This window comes from Hippopotamus amphibius, chromosome 9 (assembly GCF_030028045.1).
Source record: "Hippopotamus amphibius kiboko isolate mHipAmp2 chromosome 9, mHipAmp2.hap2, whole genome shotgun sequence".
NCBI classification, from domain to species: domain Eukaryota; kingdom Metazoa; phylum Chordata; class Mammalia; order Artiodactyla; family Hippopotamidae; genus Hippopotamus; species Hippopotamus amphibius.
Window position 1 is genome coordinate 90,051,428 of NC_080194.1, and position 22,708 is coordinate 90,074,135.

Here is a 22,708-nt window from a genome sequence, read left to right on the forward strand (position 1 = left end):
TTTCGTGGTCCATCTCAGGTGGTCCCTTGGGATCTCAAGTCACTGCAGGCGTCTCCGCCTCAGTATTTCTGTAGCACAGACCAGTGCCAGGCAGCTGCCTGTCTCACTGGGCCCCACGTTTGGCTCTTTACCTGGGCTCTGTGTCCTCATCACACCTCAATCGTGATAAGGACCAACAGTGCTGAGGACTATAGGACTGTGCTGAAGCACGCCACCTCCCTGGAGGACAGGAGTCCCAGGGAAGGAGCTAAGGTTGGTTGCCGAGAGGACAGCAGTCACGCTCCTGGTGTTTGCTCATGACGCAGGCTGGGGAGGTTCCTGGGAGAGGTGAGTGCATGGGCAGGAGGTGAGTGCAGCCAGGGGACATCTGGCCAAATAAAGAGTGGGTCATGCCAGGACCCAGCAGGGTGTGGGGGGAGAGAAAGGCTGAAGGGAATTCAGGGACATCTGGCAGGAAGGGGGCACAGCTGGGGGACTGATGTGGCAGGAACCAGGGACCAAAGAGTAGAAGCATCACTCACCTCCCTCACCCTTCCTGCAGTGACAAAGCAGTCCCCCCACCCCCACCCCATCAGCAGGTGCTCCTAGAGACACAGGAGGCCTGGGAGGAGGCAGAAGCCAGGACAGGAAATTCAGGTTCCTGAGTCCATGTCTATTCTTGCACTTCCTTAACCCTAGAGAGAAGGAGCCAGAAACCAGGGTGAGTTAGAGACCCCTGAGTCACAGTCACCCCCGGCCCTTCAGCAGCTGACTTGGGAGGGGCTGGCCAATGGGAAGGAGACTCCTCCAAAGGATCCTTAAAGGCCCTTTGTGGGACTTCCCTAGTGGTGCAGTGGTTAAGAATCTGCCTGCCAATGCAGGGGACACGGGTTCGATCCTTGGTCTGGGAAGATCCCACATGCCGCCGAGCAACTAAGCCCGTGCACCACAACGACTGAAGCCTGCAGGCTTAGAGCCCGTGCTCCACAGCAAGAGAAGCCACCACAATGAGAAGCCTGTGCACCACAACTAGAGAAGGCCGCTGCACAGCAACAAAGACCCAACACAGCCAAAAATAAATAAATAAAATGTTTTTTTAAAAAAAAGGCCATTTGTGTCCTGCTCATCAGGACCATGCAGCCTAATCTGCAGGAGTCATACAATTCACTCCCTCCATCAAAATTCATTTATCCAAATGCAGTAAATGTCATAAATACCTGATGTGCTTCATTCACTCATTCCTTTAGAGAAGCAGTATAACATTGCTGCTGGAAACATGGACTCTGGAGCCAAACCACCTGGCTTGAATCCCAGCTTCACCAGTTGATGGCTGTGTGATGCTGGGCAGGTAACTCAACCCCTCTGTACCTTAGTTTTCCCATCTGTGAAATAGGGATAATATTACTAACTACCTCAGAAGAGCACTGTCAGGTTTAAACAGGACACTATATGTCAAGTGCTTAGGATAATGAATGACACATAATAAAAGCTAAATAAGTACTAACTGTTATTATCATCTATTCAGTCATCAAAACGTTATTGAGCACTGACTACGTGCTAGGTGCTGGTCCAAACCTTAGGATCCCACAATGAGCCATCCGGATGTGGTCTGTACTCTCAGGAGCTTACCCAATACTCACTAAAAATTTACATATTTACAAATTGTGATAAGAGCTGTTAAAGACAAAAATAAAGAGCTGTGAGAGCGTTATAACAGGGGACCTAACAGATTTGCAGGCCAGGGAAGTCTCTTTAGGGTGTGATGTTTCGCTTGCTCTTCCCTGCTGAGTCTGACCACCCTGGTGTCATCACCGTCAGCTGGTGCCCACTGAGGACAAAGCCCATCTGTGTCCTTCACGGGTCTGGCCACGGCCATGCATCCGCTCACTCTTGGTGTGAGAAGCCCAGGCAGAGCTGAGTCCTTACCACCTCGCCTGTCACCACCAGCACCCCATTTCTGGACCTGGTTCTGAACAGAACCAGAATCCTGTTTCAGATGCTCTCAGTGTCCAATCAAAAGGAGCCTCTTGGAAGGTCATGACGCTTTGTCAGGAGTCCTACCTGCTCCTTAGAGACTGTCCTAAATCTAATATCCAGCCAGGAAGATGAAGCAACGTATTGTGCTAGGTACGTCACAGTTCATTTAAATTTATTCAGTTGTCTCATTTAATCATCACAGCAACTTCACCAAATTGGTATTATTATTATTATTATTATACCTATTTTACAGAAAAAGAAACTGAGGCTCTGAAGGGTTGAGCCACTTTTCCAAGGTCACACAGCTTATTCATGGAACAGCTAGGACCCCAACCTAAGTCTGCTTGACTCCAGACCCTGAAGTCTTAAAAATGCATAGTATGGCCTTTTTAATAACATGAGTAATAATATAATAGCTAATACTTATATAAAACTTTCTATGTGGCAGGTACCATTTTATACACTTTATATAATTAAATCACTTAATCCCCATAATAATCCTATGAGGAATATGCTGCTGTTATTCTCATTTTATAGGCGAGGAAACCAAGGCACGGAGAGATTAAGGCGTCTGCCCAGGGCCAGTTAAGTGAGTCACGAGGTCGAGTTGACCACGATGAGAGTCACTGAATGGTGTAGTGTAACGAGCTTAGCAGCCTCAGCTGGAGGGAGGAAGGGATGCTCACGGCTGTGGTGGAGCTGCTGGTACCTGTGCCTCTCCCCAGTGCGGCTTCTCTCACCCACCTGTCTCCTAGTATCCAGGTCCAGGCTTCCTTTGGGACCTGGCCATCTCCTCCCCTCCCACCGTTTCACCTGTGTGAGCCAGGGCGTGGGCACCACCCTGTCCAGCTCTGTCTCCCTTCTGCGCTGGACACACCACCTGCCCTGCGGCCCCCATCACAAGGCTCCATCTGCAGCCCAGTCGGGCGAGGTTGGGAGTCCAGGGCTGTTCCACCCACTGTGATGGAAGACGCAAAACAAGAGGGTCAGCTGATGGCCGCCTCAGAGGCCTCAGGGCACGGTGGCCCCTCCACCCCACTTGGGTCTCTTTCTCCAGAAGGTGACCTCAACCCAGCCCAGTGGGCCTATTCTAAAACACCAGACCCCGGGGCAGAGCAGGGGTAGGGGTGACCCCTGCAATCTCATAGCTCCCACCCAGAGAAGGGTTCAGGCAACCAGTTTTCCTCTTCCCAGATACCACCCCCCTCAGGGTTCCAGCTAAGTCTCTGCCCTTCTCAGGCCCCTTCGGTGCCAGCCCTCCCCAGGGGGCACAGGCCCATCGCTGTCCTCATCACAGGAACAGCATGCAATGATGGACAAGGGCAAGGTTTAAAGGTGGCCAAGGACCCGGGAAGCTGGAGACTTCGTTTTACTTTTGTCCTTGCATCTATAGCACCATCCTGCCCATGCCACCAGGGCTGTGGGGCGCTCCTTCTCGGGTCTGCACACCTTCTGAGAGCTTAGCCTCCTGAAGGGGAAGGGTTTGATCAGGAGTCACCCCAGCAGGAAAGGGGGAGCCCTTCCAGCAGGTGGGGTGGGTGATGTGGGAACACAGAGGGAGAAGAGCAGGAGCAGGGTGGCCAGGTTCCCCCAGCCTGGCAAGGTGACATGCCACTGTTTCTTCCTCCTCCAGCTCCCAGGCTCGAGTCTCCAGAGGTGTCGTGTGGAGCACGGAGCAGAGATGAAGAGTGGACAGGAAAGCAGGGCCTGTGCAGGTTGGGGCGGAGGCTTCGGATCCTATTGAGGAGCTGCCCTCCCTCCAAGTTGCTCGGAAACATCTAGATGTGGCCTTGTGCTGAGCTCGCATGTTTCTGCCTCCCAGCTGGACCACAAAATGGGAGGAAACATCCATAAAGCACCCGAGCCACCACTGTGGCCGGAAGCCCTGCCAAGGGGCCACTTGTTCCCTCTCTAATTGGTCTTAATTTCCATGATTTGCAGGTCCCAGACTCACCGAGGGCCCATTCCCCATCGTGATGGATGGGCAGGAATAGTTGGCCTGGTGAGCCGGCCCCCAAGGGCCCTGGGCCAGTCCAGCAGGGTCCTGCGGGGTGCGGGGCAACCCAGTCCTCCACCTGAGCCCATCCACAGCCCCGGGTCCTACACCCACTAGAGCACAGTCCTTTCTCCCAGCTAACCTCCCAGCTAGAGGGCCCCATCCCTTCATACGTCAACAGGACGTGGAAAAAGAATGAGCTTAGTACTGGGGTTCAGACTGGAGCTCTGTCACACACTCCCAAAAGCCACTCCTGGGACCTGGCACATGGTAGGTACTCAGTAAACACTTATTGAACCACTGCTCAGCTGATCTAGGGGGACCTTGCCTTACATCACGTGAAACTTGAACATCTGCCTCCCCCTCTCTGGTTCTGCTTTTGTCACAGGAACTAAGGTACAACTCTGGAGTCAGGCTGCCTTAATTTGAATCTGAAATACATTACCACCTACAAGGGAACCTCGGGCAAGTTACCTAGTTTCTCTGTGTCTCAGTTTCCTTATCTTTGAAATGGGGGTACTAACACTACCTAACTCATTGGTCCAACGTATGAAAAAGTTCAAGTATATTGTGGGAGCAGAATAGTGGAGCCCAAAGCTGTCTGTGCGTAATCCCTGGGATGTGTGAACATGTTCCCTTACGTGGTAAAGGAACATTGCAGATGTGTTTAAAGTATGGCTCTGGAGATGGAGAGATTATTCTGGATAATCTAGGTGTGCCAAACCTAATCATGTGAGAACTTAGAAGCAGAGAAGCTTTTTGGGGAGAGAGAGACATGATGACAGAAGAAGCATCAGAGAGACGCAACGTTGCCAGCTCTGAAGACACAGGAGGGGGCCAAAAGCCAAGGGCTGCAGGCTCCGGAGGCTATAGAAGGAAAGGAAATGGAATCAGCTCTGGAATCAGCAGGAAGGAATGCAGCCCTTCCTACACCTTGATTCTTAGCCCAGTGACACCTGTGTCAGACAGGTGACCTACAGAACTGTGAGATAATTTTGTGGTCACTTGTTATAGCAGCAACAGCAAACTAATACATATTAGTGTGTAAGCACTCACCATGGGGTCTGCACAGAGTAAGAGCTCAATAAAGGTTAGCTCTTGATGGTCCTCATCCTTACCCATTGTCGCTGTCACTGGGGTTGTTGCTGTTGTCATACAGGGCAGAGGACCCACTGTTGCTCCCATCCCAGGGCAGCTGCCCCTCCAGTGTGAGCTGCTCCGAGCCCATATCCTACTTTATAGATGGAGTGCAAGTCAGCTGGAGGGGAGAGAACATCCTGAAAACAAAATGGCACTTGGCACAGCCACCCTGTGAGTGAGAGACACACGACCAGCCTCCCTGCTGCCCCTTTCTTGTGAAGAACAGGAGCGGGGGCACCGGGGAGAGCAGGGTGGGCCTGCCTGGTCCAGGCACAAGGCCTGGCCTGTAGTCGTCACTGCAGAGACAACAGCTCCTCCGGGGCCCAAGTGCGCCCAGCTTCATCCCTTCCCATCTGGGACTGCCGAGGAGACACCCCAAACTCCTCCCTGCCAGGCTATATGGGAACGACCAGGACATGCAATACGAATGACTTTGAGTTAGACAGAAGGGGGCACCTTCTCTAGTGAAAGAGCTTCGAAGGCAGGTAATGAGGGATTGCAGATTTACTCGGGGGCGGGGGAGGGGAGGAGGCAGGGACAGGACGTGGTCTCCAGAGGCCAGGTTGTGGTCAGCCAAGGTTCACTTCACAGAACAAGCCCCCATCAGGGCCCATGTCCCCGCCCTCTCAGTCAGCCCCCTACCAAGTGAAAGTGAGGCTTTGCCCCTCACAGAGACGCCCAAGCCTGCACACCACCCCTCCTCCCTTCAGGAAGCCCTTCATTCCCAATAGTCCTCCAAAGCGACCCCCACATTCTCCCTGCTGCAGGGCCTCAGTAATCGGTCCCCTCTTGATCTCCTGCTTCTCAACAGCCACTGAGGCCCAAATCGGTAGCCTCTCAGAGTCCCCGGATGTAGGGTAAGACGCTTCGTCTCAGACCAGGCTGAGCCCAGCGCAGGAACCAGGCTGTCCCACAATGTCCTTAGACCTCACCACCTCAGGGGACAAGGGCCATTTCCTTTTAGATCCGTGGACAAAAGCACTGTTAGACTGTAAGTTCCCTGAGAGCAGGGTCCACGCCTGTCCAATCACCACAGGGCCTGGCCCAGAGAGGGCCCCCAAAACCATTTGTTGGGTAAGGAAACACCCTCTAAAAGTCGACAGCCCTCTCAGAGGGCCCTGGACAAAACCCAACCCCTCCCCATCTCCCTCTAAAGGGGAGCTCAGCAGAAAGAGCCACCCCAAAAGGACTGACTGCTTTGGGGTGACAGGAGACAGGAGTGAGCTATGCTGACAAAACAGGGAGAATCACTGCTCCTGGGGATACTCTGACTGCAGCCCAAGGACCCATCCCACGTGGGTCACCCACTCTCCCCTCTCTTTCTATACAAAGTTTAGGGACTTTCCTGGTGGCACAGTGGTTAAGAATCCACCTGCCAATGCAGGGGACACGGGTTCAACCCCTGGTCTGGGAAGATCCCACATGCCACAGACCAACTAAGCCCATGCCACAACTACTGAGCCTGTGCTCTAGAGCCCACCAGCCACAACTATTGGAGCCTGCATGCCTAGAGCCCGTGCTCCACAACAAAAGAAGCCACCACACTGAGAAGCCCGCACACCGCAGCAAAGAGCAGCCCCCACTCGCTGCAACTAGAGAAAGCCCATGTGCAGCAACAAAGACCCAACGCAACCAACAAAAAAATCAATTAAAAAAACACACACACAAAGTTTAGCTTGGAGCTGGTGTTTCCCCACTGCTCTCTGCTCACCCAGCATTCTCTGGACATTCATGGACCATGGAACCTCTCCTTGTTCCTTCCTCCATCCCCCAACCCACAATCTCACTTTCTGACTTAAAAAACTCCCCTTATCAACACCCCAACTCTGACTCTCACCACAGGGAGCCAATCTGGGTGGGGACCTTGCAGGGCCACTTCTGATCCATGCGGTGCCTCTTTCTCCAGATGGATGGAGGCCCCACCATGGTGCATGGCCTGGTGAGAAAGGCATAGGCTGGATTTCAGCCCCTGTTCACCTCTCGGCTGAGTAAGCTTGCACAGTGCACAACCTGCCCACTCGCACACAACTGTTAGACAGACTTCAGGGAGTACACCCACTGAAGGAGCCTAATAGACAAGTCTTAACCTCTCCTTTTACAAATGAGGAAGTAGAGACCCAGGAAGGAAGGGTAATTTATCCAAGGTCACACACCAAGCTGGAGGCAGACTCAAAGCCAATGATCCAGGCATTCCAACTCCCAATCTAAAACTTTTGCCTCCCCCTACTCTATCCAATTTTCACTCTTGGGGACAGATGGCGAAGCCAAGACAGCAAGAGAGCTCCCGAAAGCAGCGCCTGGGAAAGCCTTCTTGCACTAATTAGAGGAAAAGTGATAACCACATCCCAAACTCTGTCTAGACATAAAATTGAACATAAAACTCTCTGAACCGTGTACCACCTAACTCTTGGCTGGTGTGGAACGTGAGTACAGTTCTTCACCAGTTACTTCCCGTCTACAACCTCATCTATCCTAGGCTACTTCACTGTGAGGATGTCCCTGAATGTCTGCCTAGGCCAGTACATCTGTCTTGGCCTAAAAACTCCCAGATGAATTTTTTGCTTCCGGAGAACCTCTGAACACACACAAGTGCTCAAAAGATGACTTTTAATTTAGATGAAGGTGAGGGCAATGGTGATGAAGAAGGAGGAGGAGGAGGGGAGGAAGGGGGTTGGGAGAAGGGCAAGAAGAAGAGAGAGAAAGAAGAAGAAGGGCAACTCCTAATGTATTAATTTCTTGTCCTGGGATCCTTGTTGCCTGTAACATCATTGAGCTGTGCTTCCCAGAAACAGTGGTGATGATACAAACACATGTGCATGTGCTCTCACTCTCTCTCTCCCTCTCTCAGTGGTGCCTGAAATATAATGCGGTGATTCAGCTCAGGCAGAGCCAGACCTCCTGGTTTTCAATCCTGGCTTTGCCACTACTTGGCTACGAAATTTCAGGCAAGGGCCTTAACTTCTCTGTGCCTCTGTTTGCTCTTCAATAAAATGGGATGACAACAAACTTGACCTCATAGAGTTTACTGAAGATTATGGGAGTGAATATATGGGGAACACTTAATGCAGTGCCTGGCTGATAGCAGGTATGCAGTAAACATTGGCTATAACTATATCAGGGTGCTGTTTCTTGATACCTTGTCCTGGCCCTGTTTTCCTACGGTGTTGGAGGGGGTAGGGAGATTGTCCAGGCTGCCTGGAACAACTTCCAACTCAGTATTCCAACTGTCAGAGCAGAGATGGACTGCCTTAAGAAGCAGTGAGCTCCCTGTCACCAGGAACAACCAAGCAGAATCCAGATGAGCATTTGGCATGGATGTGGCAGAAGCAGGGTGGGGGTGGGGGATCTTTTCTAAAGTCCCTTCCAAGCCCAACAGACTATGAATATGTGAGTAAATGCACATCTCCCAGCACCCACACTGGCACGGCCTTGCCCACAAATGGGGACACACACACAAGGGTGCACTCTCCACACTGGCTCTGGGGACCGGGAAGAAGTGTTTTAAACCAGACAAGCCAGCACCCTTAGCCTGCCCCTCCCCCAGCACCCAGCCTATTCCTGTGTACACACGGGCATCCAGGTGGCAAGCAGGAGCTTTCAGGGAGGCACCAAGTGGGATTTCACGGAACCTGTTTCCTACCACTCCCAGCTGTCTTTTCACAGGCACCAACTGCCAGCCTCCCCACCCCCACTGCAGGCCAGCTCCAAGACAGCCTGGGGCAGGTGACCAGGAATGGGGCAAGTAATTGGGTGTTGGTTCTACCTCTGATGTAGGTGGACTGATTGGAAACCTAAGGCAGTCCTGGCAGCTCTGGCCTCTAAAGGGCCAGGGTGCCTGGAATTCGGATGCTAAGAGAGGTAAGGACTTCCCTATTGCACAAGGAATGAAGCAAGACTGTGCAGGAGGGTCAGAAGCCCCTGCCTTCTCCCAGTTGGCATCCCACCTCACACAGCCCCCCAACACTTCCCCTGGGTGCTGTGTGCCACCCATTAGCCATTCTATGGAGAGGGCAAAATATCGATAAAGCAGAGCAGTAGCACATTCAAACCTTCCTATCAGCCTGGGATGCATGACTGCATACTATTCGTCTGCAGCAGCTGTGACAGCAGTTCTTCCTAATAATACTGGCCTCGCCTGGTATTACAAAGGGCCCCTAAGTGCCATGAACACCTTTGCTAGAAGAGGAGAGCACACCCTGGAGGGAAGGGGGGAATGGGGAAGTGGGCCAGCCTAGGATGGACCTCTTGCTGCAAATTATGTCAAAGGTGGTTGCAGAAAATTAGGTGGGGGAAGCGGAGGAGGAGACAGAACAGGAGGAAGACAAGGAGGCTGCCCAGGAGGCAGAGCTGGAGAACCAGTACACCCAGCCCCACTCTGTAGGAGGCAGGGCGTGTGTGTGGGTGTATGCGTGTGTGCGTGTGTGTGTGTGTGTGTGTGTATCCCCCACCACGTCCCCTCCAGCTTCCCTGCCACAACCCGGCTACTCTTCCCAATCAATGGCCTCTTTGTGGCTGAGAAGGTACGGGAACCACTACAAGAAGTGGGGGTTGGGGGGAGGCCAGCTCGTAGACACCTGGGCACGCACCACCCCGACTTGCTGCCATCGGGGCCAGGGCTCCCGAGAAGGGTCTCCACACCCCCGGACACATAGGATGGAGTGGCCAGGGGCAGTGACTGGAGCCTCCCCAACTCCGTGAGGCAGTCACTCATCCCACAGTCCCGGGAAGACGCGCTCTCCCCTGGCCCACGCCCGCTAGGTGGCGCTGGGCAGTCGTGCTCCTTCCGCCCCCACCTCCCCAGCAGCCTAGAGGCGGGCGGGGCAGCAGGTGCACAGAGGTGGGGGAGGGAGATAGGAGCCCCCTTCCCTCCTTCATTTACTCATGTCCATGGAATTTCTAAGACCTCAGCTCTCAGTTGCATGCCCTTCTCTCTTTTTTTAATTGAAGTATAGTTGATTTACAATGTTGTGTTAGTTTCAAGTGATTCAGTTCTATATACACATATTCTTTTTCAGATTCTTTTCCTTTATAAGTTATTACAAGGTATTGAATATAGTTCCCTTGTTGTTTATCTATTTTATATGTAGTAGTGTATATCTGTTAAGCTCAAGCTCCTACTTTATCCCTCCCCTCCTTTCCCTTTTGGTAACCATAAGTTTGTTTTTTATGTCTGTGAGTCTGTTTCTATTTCATGAATAAGTTCATTTGTATCATTTTTTTAGATTCCACATATATGTGATATTATGTGATATTTATCTTTCTCTGTCTGACTTATTTCACTTAGTATGATAATCTCTAGGTCCATCCATGTTGCTGCAAATGGCATTATTTCATTATTTTTATTGCTGAATAATATTCCATTGTATGTATATATACATGTGTGTATATCTATATTATATTAATCCCCTACATATGAACGAGTTCCATTCCGAGAGCATGTTCGTAAGTCCAATTTGTTTGTAAGTCCAACAAAGTTAGCCTAGGTACCCAACTAGCACAATTGGCTATATAGTACTGTACTGTAATAGGTTTATAATATTTTCATACAAATAATACATAAAAACAAACACAAAAAATAAAGGAACATTTTAAATCCTACAGTACAGTACCTTGAAAAGTGCAGTAGTACAGTACGACAGCTGGCATACAGGGGGCTGGCATCGGGTGAACAGGCAAGAAGAGTTACTGACTGGAGGAGGGAGAGGAGGTGGGAGATGGTACAGCTGAAGGACTGTCAGCAATAGGAGATGGAGGGCGAGCTGCAATTTCACTCACGCCGACGTTGATGGAATGCACGTTCACATCTCTGAAAGTTTGCAACTTGGAGGTTCATATGTAGGGGACTTACTGTGTATATATACACATCCCACGTCTTCTTTATCCATTCATCTGTCAGTGGTGCATGTCCTTCTCTTGAAGGTCTAAATACCCAGTCCTCCAGAAGCCCACAACTTCAGAGAGACAAGAGAGCCAGGAAAAGTTAATTGGAGGTAATGTATGCCAAAGGCCAACTGGGAAGTTCAGCCAGTGCTCTGAGTTTAGAAACAGCCATGAGATAAGATGCCGCAGAGCTCTGTTAGGGGTTATCTTGACCATTCTGCTCTGGACCAATCAGATGTGTGAAAGTCGTCCATCCCTTCCAGTGCCAGGCACTGGGCTAGGCCCTGAGCGTTCGATTATGACCAGATAACATAGTCCCTGTCCTCAGAAAATGTGTGGATGAGTGAGGGAGAAAGACACCAAGCAGATAACTACGCAAATAATTAACTGACTGGTACTGTCATGTGTGAACAGGTGTATAAAGATTGAGAGAGGAAGATCCCACACGCACCCTGGGTTGCTTGCTCCAGTCCCAACCAGGACTGGAAGTGAGGAAGTTTGCATTATAAAGAACATGAGCCCACTTCCTCTTAGTAGATGTAAGAAACAGTTGCCTAACATCCAAAGTGCAATCAGGGCTACGGCGGACACTTTTCCTCTGGGTAAACTGGGAAAAGAACCAATGTTTACTTAGTGCTTAGTTCCCTGTACCGGCCTGGTTGATGTCTTCTCATTTAACCCTCACTTCACTCTGTGGAGTGGATGTTAAGCCCACTTTACAGAAGAGGAGACCGAGGCTCAGGGAGGTTGAGGTACTGGCCCAAGTTGCCAAAAGCCAGTCCGTGGCAGAGCTGGGAATGGAACCCATAACTGCCTGAGTCCTAACACTGCCCCTCTTCTGCTATAACACGCTGCCTGCCTCGGGGGCCATGTCTGGATGCCCTGCTGGGGGCCAACACAGGGAACATAGGGGAGGGGAGAGCAAGAAAGCAAAATGAGCCTGGCAGGCTAGGAAGCCACCAGGTTGGGGCCCTTGTCACCACCTCCTATTGGCATAGCCAGCCCTTTCTCAGCATCCTGACCAAACCACAACTCATTTAACATTCCGCTCAGTTTTCACTCCTTCCGACTCCAAATGTTTATCAACACATGCTGTAATGTAATCAGCTCCTGGGAAAATACACACCAGGTAACGGATGCTGACAAGGGTGTCAAACAGACGTCCCCTCCCTGTCCCTCCTTCTCTCCCAGCCAAAGCCGGCACACCCAGGAGGCTGGGGAGCGCCTCTTGCCACACCACCCCTCCAGCCCCAGCAGGGGAGGCCCTCCTTCCTCAGGAGCCCGACCAACAGTGTGAGGGGCACAGTGCTGGGGGTTCACACACCTCTTCTCATCTCACCCTCACGGCAGCGCTGTCCGGTTGTTCTTACGATGCCCATTTTGTAGATGCAGAAACTAAGGCACACAAGCGATGACGAAATCAAAGTGAAGCAACAGCACCATCAGAAGCAAAAGAAGGGATGATCACTCTGCCTGTTCATTCACCAAGAGGCCACCTCCCCCGTGGGGCACGGGCCTTTGAAAAAAGCTGTCTCATCACTTTCAAAGTTGCTGGATCTGAGGCTTCCCTGCACTTGACAGGCCAGGTGCTGGGCTGGCAGCCTGTTCGCTATTTCTGCCCCAGCCAGGTTGGGGGCAGGATGGTCAATGGGTCCTGAAGGCTCAGGACAGAGCAGGATAGGGAGGCTTCGGATGCAGTGCGGGAGGAGAGAGGGGTCTGAGGGAGGGGGAGGCATCTTCTTTGTCCTTTTCTCTCCCCTTCCCCTAGTACCAGAGCTGAAGGACCCAGAGGCCAGCCCCGACAGAGGGGAGAGGAAGTGCATGGAGATGGGGAGAGCTCAGATGGGACAGGACCCCCGTTCTCCCAGGACCTCTGGGCCCTCCAGAATCAGCTGTCTGAGGCTGGGCAGTCCTAAAGGAAATCACTATTTGCTTTTCCCTCCAACACAGTCAATTGCTCCTTTCATCTGACAGGAGTTGTAAATGAGACTTTATGGGATTTCTAATGATGGCAGTTTCCCTTTATCAGCCTCCAATTCCCACTTCTCAGCCTGGGTTGACTCCGGGAAATGTTTTGACCAGGAATCCAGAATCTAGCACCAGGCCTCCACCCCAGTTGCTGCTTTCCATAGTGACAGCTAGAAGTTGTCAAACAGGCCACGAGAAGATCACGAGGACAGACAAGCCAGATCTGGGTTCCAGGCTGCCTCCCAGATGGTGTATTTAACCTCTCTGGCTTCTGCTTCTTCAACCGTAAACCTGGGGTAAAAATGCCTGCTCCACCCACCTGCCTCACTGGGCTGCTGTGGGGATCAAATGAGATTACAGGCCTGAAAGGCCTTTGAAAAATATAAAGCAATCACCCACCCTGGTTTTGCTATTATTATTATTGCTGTTGTGATTGTGTGTAGGTGCAACTGGGAAAGCCAATTATGGCAATCTGTGCGTCTCTGAGAGTGAGCTTGTTTGTGGGCTCGCGGGTTTATGTACCAGATTCGTGGAAGGATGGAGTTCTTATGTGGGCACCTGCCTTTAAATGTGCATACGGGAGATGTATGTGGCTATGAGTATATTGGTACATGGGCACACACTCAAGTGTCTTAGTACAATATCATACTAAAATATAGCAATATAATAATCCTATGTGCCAGGCATTTTGCTAAACACTTGATATGGAGGTTGGGCCAATGTAAGTGTACAGGCATCTAGGTAAGGCTGGATAAAGAGCATTTGTAACATCTGTGTGTCAGTGTTGGGTGAATGTAATGTAATGTGTGCCTGTTCATCTCATGCACATAGCAGGGAATCTCTTTGTGGGCTTGCCTGAGTTTCAGTGGAAGTGTGGACATAAATGTCAGTGTATCTGAGTGTGTGCACACAAGCACGTGTGTGCGTGTACATGCATATGGGAGCACACCCGCCTCCCTGTACCTGGGTCGATGGTGTAACTGTTTGTTATTTATCTGCTGCCGGGGCTGTGGGAGAGCCCAGCATGCCCTGAGCTCACTGCCACGCAGCCATCAAGCCCACACACCCATTGTGGTGACAGCGGCGTGCCTGGGAGGGGGGCGCCACTCTTCTCTCCGGAGCCCCAGTCTGTGCCAGGCGGCAGGGCCCCTGCCAGGAGAAGGTACAGATTGACTACACCACGCTTGAAACTGCAGGAGTGCTCAGCAGATGGGCCAGGCTCGGGGGCCTCGGGAACAGAAAAGACAGCTGGCTCTGTCCGGTCCGGAGGACGTGGCCATAACAGGCCAAACCCGGTGCCTGGCCCAGGAACACCACCTTAGCCTAACAGGGGCTGGGGCTGCCAAGTGGCCCGGTGTGAAACAACCTTGTTCTCTCCGCCACACCCACCACAGCTTCTCATTGCCTTCAGGATGAAGTCCAGACTCCAGTGCACAAGACCCACACAACCCGGGCACACACCTCCCAGCCAGCGCTCCCCCCACCCCCCACCTTGTACTGTACCCACCAGACTGAACTCTCAGTCCTTTGACACACCCAGCCCCCTGGGCCTTCTCACGGCCTCTCCTTCTGCCTGCTTTCTCCATGTGACATCCCTGGCTAGCCAGTCCTCACCCCTCAGGGCTCAGCTCACCCCTGCAGGAAAGCTCCCCTGACCTTCCTGAACCTCTAGACGAGGGAGGGGTCTCCACTCACCTGACACTCTCATAGGCCCCTAGATTTCCTTATCATCCCACTTCCTAATAGAGCCTTTCTTCCCCATTAGACTTTGGCCCCAGCAACAAGGGGAGCCTGTCTCAGCAGTACACGGCTTTATGCCAGTGCCTAGCCTGGCACCTGGTCATAGGCGGTGCATAAATATTTCTTGAATGAATTATTGTTAAAAGTCTGTTGAGAGAGAGTGGTTGCCTCAAGCTCTCCATGTATATACATCACAGCATCCATTTGAACAGGCTCTTGGGCTCTCAGCTCTCAAGGCTGGGGAGAACCACCCCTTCCCCTACTGCCTCCCCCCATCCTACCTCACAAATCATCATCATCGCCAACAGGGTTGAAGATGGTAGAGTTCACAAAGTACTTTTACAAAGATCCTGGAAGTCATCAGCATCCTTTTACAAATGAGGAAACTGAGGCACAGAAAGTTTAGTGTCTCACTCTTAGGGGACCAGCTCACTCTGGTATGCCCAGAACTTTTCTAGTTCTAGCACTGAAAGTTCCACGTCCTGGGAACCCCCTCATCCCAGGCAAGACGGGACAGCTGGCCACCCTTCTTCTCCAAGATGCGAACCTAGGACTCCTGACTCCAAATCACAGGCCTGCTCCCTGCCCAACTGCCTCCTGAGGGTCCCCCAAATTCAGTGACCCGCCCTTTGGATGGCCTCTGCAGGCCACTTGGCACTGTCCTGGAGCACCTCTCCTCAGAAGCATGTGCTCAAGGAGCGCAGGGCATAGAGATTAACCTAAACCAAATACAATTCAGAGAGAGGCTCATTTCGGGAGGGAAAGCACTTTACATAATATAGAAAAAAAACTAAGTCTATTATTAAAATTACTTCATAATGACATTAAAGCAAATTTTTAAAATGAAAAAACGTCACTCACAAAACGTTTTCATTTCTCCATGTTGCCTTTGCATTTTTCTCTTTCTAGGTGCGGAGTCTGTACAGAATCGCAATGAAGTGTACGCATCGTGCTTGTTCTTTTTTTCACTTCGCATTACACAGCTCTCGCTTACATTTGCCTCCTTCTGGATTCTCCACGTCACTAACACCCATTAGCCTAGATCACAGGGAGTCTGGGCTCAGGGCTGCCTCCTTCCTGAAAGCAGGGATTGCTAACTCAGGGCCCCAGCTGCGCTCCCGTGGGTTGCCATGTAAACACCGTGCTTGTGCATGTGTGCTGCTTGCAAGGCAGAGGGACACAGCTCTCATCAGATCCTGAGAAGGTCAGCGCCCTAGAGAAGGACACACAGCCTCCCGTCCACTCCCAGGGCGAGCGTCCACCATGCACTTTCTCTGCAGGGCTTGGGCTGACCCAGGAACTCTGTTCCTCCCTTACAACAGATTCCATTTCTTGGCTTCTAGATGGCTCTCAAAAATAAAAGTCAGTTTCCTCTCGATGACCCTGATGATTATTCTGACCACAACGCCCCCCTCCACCCAGAAGCTAAAGGCACCATCAAAGGGGAGAGAGTGTGGGTGGGAGGCTGAGTGTCTTCTTTCTTGCTTGAAGTCTTTTTCCCTTTCACCTCTTTCTGCAGCAGATACACTCCAGGCTGGAGTTTGACCCATCCTCTTCCCATCTCTTGGTCTAAGCTCCCTGGTCCATGGGGATCCTCACTGAAACCCTCTTCTTAGCACCACTGTTGAGTTTTAAGTATTCTCACCCCAAATCAGGAATGCTCCCCCCCATCACATCCAGAATTCCTTAGGATTTTGGATGTGGTGGTGCACAGGACTGTGTTGAGGGTCTTCCAACCAGAGGCAGGGTGGTGACGGATTCACCTTCTGGAATCCCTTCTTTCTGGAGAATTGGGTGGTTCAAGAGGGAACTGGGGCCTTTCAATCATCGCGCAGAGCTCCAGCCCCCAAAGCCAAGGAGATCCCTGGGAAACCATGGCCCATAAGGGAGACGTGGGCTGCCTGTTAGCCATCGAGGTACCACTGTGACGTAGTAGATCATCGGACCTGGGGGGCAAATGCATTCGTCGATCTGTCGTCTTCAAGAGCAAGGGCAGCCATGGCAATAGGAAGGCTCTGCAGGGATCTCTGTAAGAATAACAATAATTAAATGTTGCTAAGCACTGTGGGATACAGAGGCACCATCATAATCACCACAGCTACCAGGGTGATGATAACAGTAATTAGATGCTGTGGTTTCCCAACTGCCCCCCGGGAGCACTGCCTGGGGTGAGGCTGGCCTGTCAGGTTAGGGAAGGGGGTACCAATGCCAGCCAGTCCTCTCTGGGGCTAGCTAGGGCTTTGGCCACATATCCTCCACGAGATTCCTCCTCCTCCTCTCTCCTTGCCCTCAGCCTCACCTGACCACAGAGTGGGGACTGGAGACTGGGGCACAGGACAGTGTGACTCCCGTTCAGCATATCACTCTAATGTAGGTTTACGTTTATCTTGTCCTAGCAACAGATTTCAGGGGATTGGGGAATCTTGGGGACTTCTTAACAGGACTCCCCTCACATCAAAGTAAGCTTTATTAGCCAGTTAGTGGATAACACAGAGGGGCCTTGGAGACGGCCAGGAGGGGAAGTCTTTATCATATTGACTTTGGGCCTTTCCCAAGCCCAACAGCTGCCTCTCTGGAAAAGCCTGTGGAAGCTGAGAGGGGACGGTGGGGACAGATTCCTGGGGAGGGCACCTTCCTCAGGGCTGGTCTCTGTCTAGTCACTGCCCTCAGCCATGGGGAAGATGAGAAAGGTGAGCCTGAGAGCCTGTCCTTTGGGAGGGGCTGTCATACCTGTAGTCATCGAGTCGCAGAGCCAGGAGGGAATGTGGAATTCATCTGGTCTACTCTTCACACCAGGGCAGGAATCCCATCCAAAGCATCACTGATAAATGGACCTGGGGCTTCAGTCTGAAAAGGGACAGGGAGTTCATTCCATTGTCAGTTCCTTAAACAGTCTTCCTTAGACTAAGTTGAAATCTATTTACCCAACACATGAGCCCACTGGTCTTGATTCTTCTCTGTGAAAGCACAGAGGCTAGGCTTGTTCCTTTTCCCTTTGGGGTTTGGGAAGCTTACTAATCACACCTCCCTTCCACATCCTTTGGCCTTCTCCTTTATGAGATCTGAGGCCAGCTTCCAGCCTCTCTCTGCAGTTAACTCCACTCGTAGTTTACTGCAATGACCTTATTATTAACTTCCCTGCTTTCCACTCCCAAAACTTCCATCTTTGCTGCTCTCTTCACCTTCCCTCCAGGCTCAGAGAAATATGAGTCCTCTCCTTTCCAAGGCTGATCCCTCCACCACCCTAGTCCTGCCAGCCACGCCTGCTCCAGGGCCTGCCCCATGAGGTACACCCTCTTTCACTTCCTACACTTGTTTTGCCAATCCTCGCTGCCCACTAGCTCTCTTCCTTCTGCCTCAAGACGCTCAGGAGCTTTTGATTTCCCACCACAAAGGGGAAATAAGCCCCTTGGTCTCTGTTGTGCTAATCCTTTCCAATCTTCTGATCCATTTTCCTCATTCTGTTCATCACCAAACTTCTCAAGAGCAGAGTGGACACCAGCTGCCTCTGCTTTTTCACCTTCCACATCCTTCTCCTCCTGCTTTGATCTGGGTTCTGCCTCTGCTCTGCCCCCAGCACCACTCTTCTCAGAGGTCACTGGCGTTTCTGCCACTGTATCCAAAGACCTCCTCTGATTCCCACCTGCTCTCTGCAGCATCAGACACTGTTGGCAACCTCCTCCTCCGTTAAATTCTCTCCTCACTTGGCTTCCATGACAACCTTCTCTCCTCGCACCCCTCCTCCCTCACTGACCAATCCTCATCTGTCTGTCCTACCCATGTTATTGCCAGATTCATCTCCTGGAAGCACAGCTCTGACAGCTCCCAATATAAGTGCTTCTCTGTTCAGAAACCTTCAGTGGCTCACCATTGCCTGAAGAAAAAAAAATCATGGAGTTATAAAATGATGCAACTGTGCACAACACATAATATATAATGTAATAATACGTCAGGGGTTCAAACTTTTTAAGCAGCAGAATCCACTAAGAAGAATCTTTCTCAGAAGCCCAATGTTTGAAGAGCATGAAAACAGCATGTTCTTTAAACATGATTCCTATTGAAGCAGGGAAGAGGGATCCCAGGAAATTCTAGGGCTTTCAAACCACAGTTGGGAAACCACTGAAAAAAGTACATTCATCAGTCTGCAGGTGAGAAAACAGGCCCAGAGAGGAGACATGGTTGGTAGAAAGTGGCACAGGATGTGTTAGTCAATCAACACATTTTCATTAAGTGCCTACCAAATGCCAGGCACATTCTAGGTACCAGCAATAAAGCAGAGGCCAAGGCCGAAGTGGTCCTGCCCTGGAGGGGCTGACAGCCCAGTGGGGAATGAACCAAGTATTATAAACAATGACTGAACGTGGTCAGAAGTATGCAAAGGAAACTGTGGGAACATATAGGAGAGGACTGACCTGATCTGAAGGGCAGAGTGGGCCACCCTCGGGAAGTGACACATGTAAACCAAGCCCTAAAGGATAAAAAAGTATCTGGTCCAAAGAAGTAGAAGAGCATTGGGCAGAGCGAACAGCTTAGGTGAAGGCCGAGGAAGCAAGTTTGGTGGTTGGAACCTCGGAAAAGCCCAGCAGCTCCTATTCAAAGCCCTGGACCAGGGTGAGACAGGGCTGCAGAAGCAAGCAGCCCCACTGGCCTTACTGAGAACTTGACACTGGCCTCAGAGGCTGGCTGGCCAAGAAGGGTTCTCAGGCACTGGGACCTAATTATTTGCATTAAAAGACATTCACTGCTAAATGCAACGTGGTGCTGTGGATTGGATCCCGGAACATAAAATAGACATTAGCAGAAGAAAAAGACATCTGAATACATTCTGTAGTTGAGTTAACAGTATTGTACCAATGCTCACTTCTTAGTTTTGACAAATGTACCATGGTTACGTAAAATGTTAATATTAGGGGAAGCTGGGCGAAGGACATATGAAAACTCTGTACCATTTTTATGTCTCTTCTGTAAATCCGAAACTATTTCAAAATAATTTTTAAAACACATATACCCATCTGGCACCATGGCAGAGAGAAGCAAAACTGGATGAGGGGAGAGAGATTACAGTAATAATGATGACTAAGACTTAGTTTTTCCTGTACACCAGGCATTGTTTCAAGCCCTTAATGTGTTTAACTCCCTTAATCCTCACAAGTCCATGAGTAAGTGCTTTATTTCCCCTTATGTTACACATGAGAAAGCTGAGCACAGAGAGGTGAAGTCAGTGGCCCAAGGACGCACAGCTACTACGTGGCAGAGCTGGAGTTTAAGGATTCAAATCCAGGCAGTCTAACTCCAGAGTCCTGTGTGCTTAACCATTACACTGTACCGCCCCCCGCCCCCCACCCCCCTCAGTGAGCACTGGCTATACTGCCCTAGGATGTGGATGCTGCAAGGATAAGGCAGAAATCATGAGTGCACGGACTAGGGTGATAACAGAAATGGAGCCATGTCACTAGACTTAAGACATATTTTGGAGGCATACTCAACATCTGTTTTCGAATTGGAATATAGTGGTCAAAGAAGAAGGAAGAAGCAAGAATGACTCCTGGGCTTCCTTCAGGCTTAAGAGTAGGGACGAGAAGTTAGTCTCCAGATGCTTGGTCTTATGTTTCTTCCCATCACTGAGGGAAACATTCCAGACCTTTCACAATCTAGTTGCACCTACCTGTCCCTTTCTCTTATAATCTTCAAAATGCAAAACAAACTGGACCACCTGCTGCTTCCAAACAGGCCCCGACCTCTCCCACCTTCATGTCCTTGTACAAGCCATTCCTTCCACTGAAATTCTCTCTTCCATCTCCCTTGGTCCAAATCTGATCCACCCTTCAGGGCCACCTCTTCCAGAAGTCTTCCCTGCTCTCCACAGTGAGAAGCATTCATTCTCTCCTCTAGATGCCAGCATTTCTTTCTTTTTGTTCTGGTTTGGTTTGGTTTGGTTTGGTTGGTTAGGTGGTTGGTTGGTTTTGGCTCTTTGGCAGCGAACAACTTCCATCCTATAATACAGTTATTTGAGTAGGGTCTTGGTTCTTACTTTGTGTCCTCATTACACAGCATGGTAGGTGCTCAAAAGATATTCATTCAGTGGATCATCTATCTTAGTAAACAAGCTCTATCTTATTTTCCTTTGCCCATCCCTGGCTCCCTTTTCTGTCTACTGCAACCCACCACACACACACACGTGTGCGCATGCAATCTGGCACCCATGTGGGTGCTTTGCATGTTTTAGGGACCGGTTTAAAGATGAGTGAATGACCATACTATCTGATTTACTTGCCTCCATCTTCTCCATCCAACCCATTCCCAGGCAGCCATGCCAACCCCCAGACATACTCTCTCTGGAAGCCCATTTAAGAGCGGAAGATCAAAGAAGCCTTACCCATGGATGGAGAGATGGGAGAACATAAGCAGGGAACTAGTGGGCATTGGTGCATCTGGAGATGCCCCTTCAACCTATCCAGTCCAGCTCCTACAAGTGGTCCTATCCTGGAGGAGCCGACAGCCCAACGGTGAATGAATCAAGTATTCAGAAGCAGAGCCTGAGACCACTGCAGTGAACTCAACCCAGCACTGGTTCTTAAATTATAGGGCCAGCCTGGACTACCACAAACTGAATTGATAAGGCAGTCCCCAGGTAAAACCCTCCTGGGGGCTACCTGGCATTCACTCAGGTCTCTCCTCTCGCAGAGTCTCAGGCTCAGGCTACAGCTTAATGCCTTTCTCCTCCAGCACATGCCTCTGTCTGATAGATGACCCACTCAGCGCCTGTGTCCCTTCCCCTCAGAAGCCTTCCCTGATCCCCACCCCATCCCAGACTGAACTGGGCACTTTCTCTGAGACTTGTCAAATCATGTGTGCCCATCTCTGAGACACATCACACCCATTAAATGCTTGTTGATAGCATCTGTTTCCGTGTGTCTTCCCCCTCTGCCCCCTAACTAGACTGAGTGCGCTTAGGGCAATGACAGTGTCTCTGTATCCCTGAGCCGAGTACGGTATTTGGTACAAAGAAAGCCCAATTACATTTGTTACATGTAAAAGATATATATATGAGTGTGAATGTACACATGAGCACTTTAGTCTTTGGCTGCAGCAGGAAACCAAGAGATACTCCAGGGCCAGATCCCAAATAGTGGGAAAGTGGTGCCCTCCTTCCCACCCTTCTGCTCTTCCTACTCCCAGGAACTAGAATTTACATTTTATCAGGAACAGCACACTTCCCCTCTGCTCCTGCCTGCTAGGCAAAGGGCAGCAGTGGGCAAAGGGAGCATTGTCTGGTCAGGCGTCGTCGGGGAGAACCTGCTTCTCCTTAGTGGGAAACTCTGGCTGTCCGTCTCCTCCTGGGGGAGAGGATGGGGTCCAGAGGGAAGGAGCAGAGGGCAGGCCCCAGGCTGCCAAGAGCCCAGAGGGCCCAGCCGCCTTGGCAGGAAGCCAACCACACCCGGATGTGGTGGGTGGTGAACGGGATGGGGCAGGGAGTCCCTGCCTTTGCCTCGGACACTGACCGCGTGGGTCCCTTTCACGGGTATCCTGCAAGTCGCTCAAAACGGAGGTTCCGCGAAGGGGGCAGAGCAAGATTCCTTGCTCTGTTTAGGGAGGGGAGCAGGCTTCAGTTTTCGGAAAAGGAACTCCTGAAGAGAGCTCGGATTAGAAAAGACCGGAAACCTCAGGGGCCGCATCTCACCCACGAATGCCCACCACCGACTTCTCCGGCGGCTTCCGGAGGGTCTCCGCGTAGCTGCCTCTCCCCTTGAGCGTTCAGGTGCCGAGGAGGAGCAGGCGCTCTGGCTAGTGGGTTCTAGTCCGAGTCCCGCCACCTTCCGCTCCTGCCCCTGGGCGAGCCGCCTTACCCCTCTTTGGCCCTTCGTTTCCTCACCTGTAAAACGGGGCCAGGGTCGGAGGCGAGGGCCTGGAGAAGCCCTTGCGCCTCGGACACCGCTGGCTCCTGGGCTCCCGGCACTGCGCGCCGGCTCCTCCACAGCACCCCCTCCACCCGCCCTTAAACCCCACCCCCGCCGAGCGGCTTCTCCC

At 51.3% G+C, this 22,708-nt stretch overlaps 1 long non-coding RNA gene across 6 annotated transcripts in view; it reads right to left on the reverse strand.

The window, feature by feature from the left end:
* The window catches only part of LOC130860338 (uncharacterized), a 42,489-nt gene extending 19,855 nt beyond the window's left edge, over positions 1-22,634 (reverse strand). For 2 of the 6 annotated variants that reach the window (XR_009055419.1, XR_009055418.1), the window contains exons 1-5: positions 22,554-22,634; positions 20,346-20,673; positions 18,458-18,554; positions 17,411-17,527; positions 10,702-16,707 (exon numbers count right to left, since the gene is read on the reverse strand). This is a non-coding gene — a long non-coding RNA (uncharacterized LOC130860338). Of the gene's footprint in view, positions 1-1,196; positions 1,362-10,701; positions 16,708-17,410; positions 17,528-18,457; positions 18,555-20,345; positions 20,674-22,553 lie in introns of all 6 variants that reach the window. The other 4 variants (XR_009055420.1, XR_009055422.1, XR_009055417.1 and 1 more) reach the window with 4 other exon arrangements.
* Positions 22,635-22,708: the final 74 nt, after the last annotated feature.